This window comes from Myotis lucifugus, unplaced genomic scaffold (assembly GCF_000147115.1).
Source record: "Myotis lucifugus unplaced genomic scaffold, Myoluc2.0 scaffold_137, whole genome shotgun sequence".
NCBI lineage: Eukaryota > Metazoa > Chordata > Mammalia > Chiroptera > Vespertilionidae > Myotis > Myotis lucifugus.
Window position 1 is genome coordinate 1,993,039 of NW_005871185.1, and position 1,624 is coordinate 1,994,662.

At 55.3% G+C, this 1,624-nt stretch overlaps 1 protein-coding gene across 1 annotated transcript in view; it reads left to right on the forward strand.

Moving 5' to 3' along the window:
- The window catches only part of TMPRSS7 (transmembrane serine protease 7), a 34,326-nt gene that overhangs the window by 10,381 nt on the left and 22,321 nt on the right, over window positions 1-1,624 (forward strand). The window lies entirely within an intron of this gene.

Genomic DNA, 1,624 nt, shown 5'->3' on the forward strand with positions numbered 1-1,624 from the left:
CCTAGAGGCCCAGTGGACGAATTTGTGTGGTGGTTACGGTCCTAGGCGGGCTGCAATCAGGGCATCTTCCCAGCTGCCACAGCCAGCTGCGCCCCCTGCCGCCACCACCCTCGGTTCCCATTCGCCATCAGGTGATCGGTGCCTGACATAGTGACTGGTCCAGCATTCGTTCTGGTAGTTCTGCTGTTAGGGTCAATTTGCATATTACTCTTTTATTATATAGGATAGAGGCCTGGTGCACAGGTGGAGGCCGGCTGGCCTGCACTGAAGGGGGCACCTGATCGGGGTGGGGGGAGTCCCTGCAGGGGGGCAGGGCCGACCTGGGCGAGGGGCCGCAGGTGGTTTTCAGGCCAGCCATGCCCCTGGCTTTGTTAGGAAGGATGTCTGGAATAACGTCTGGAAGATGTCTGGTATATCAAGTCTAATTAGCATATTACCCTTTTATTAGTATAGATGTATATCTCCTATTGGTGTTAGGGTGTTCCTGCTTTTTTTTTTTTAATCTTAGTCTGTAAACTATTTTTCTTTCTCCAACTGTAATATCATGTGGAGGGAGATAGGGCAAGATGTCATCTTTGCTCTTTCAGTATCTTATCTAATAATAGACAAACATGTTAATTAACCGTACCTCCGATATGCTTCCCATTAGCTAATCAGGGCGATATGCAAATTAACTGCCAACCAAGATGGCAGCCGGCAGCCAGGCAGCTGAAGCGAACAGGAGGCTTGCTTGCTCCAGTGATGGAGGAAGCCAAGGTTCCCCGCCTGCCTTGCCAGCCTCTGAGCTGCTCTCTAAGAAACAATGTTGCAATTATAGAAGCTAAAAAAAACCCATACCTGCTTTCAGCCATCAGAGCTGGAGCGAGCAGGACCAAAACAAGGTTGCAATTATAGAACCCAAACAAACCCAGATCCCTGCTTTCAGCAGCCGAGGCCTCAAGCTGGAGCCGGCCTCAGAGCGGCCTCAGAGCTAAAGCCGGCTCTCAGCTCCAGTGACAGCCATAGAAGGTAAATAAATGCCAGAATAAAAGAAAAAAAGAAAAAAAGGAGAGGTAGGAGCTTCAGTCGCCCGCCAGCCTGAAAACGGCCCTTAGCCCCTCACCTAGGCTGGCCAGGCACCCCAATGGGGACCCCCACCCTGAAGGGGGTGTGACCAGCTGCAAACAGCCATCATCCCCTCATCCAGGCTGGCCAGGCACCCAAGCAGGACCCCCACCCTGATCCGGACACCCTTCAGGGCAAACCAGCCAGCCCGCACCCATGCACCAGGCCTCTATCCTATATAGTAAAAGGGTAATATGCCTCCCAGCACTGGGATCAGTGGAGCAGCGAGGCCTCACTGCCCCAGTGTCAAGCGGAGCCACGAGGCCTCCCAGCACTGGGATCAGCGGAGCCGCGAGGCCTCCTGGCCCCTGGAGCAGCGTGACAGGGGGCAGCGCCCAAACCCCCTGATCTGCCTGCGGCTCTGTGTGTGACACGGGGCGGGGCCACAACCTCCCTATCTGCCCTGCTCTGTTCCTGACAGGGGAAGGCGCCCCAACCTCCTGATCGCCCTGCTCTGTGCCTGATAGGGGGGAGCTCCCCAACCCCCTGATTGCCCCTGCTCTGTGTGTGACAGGGTGCG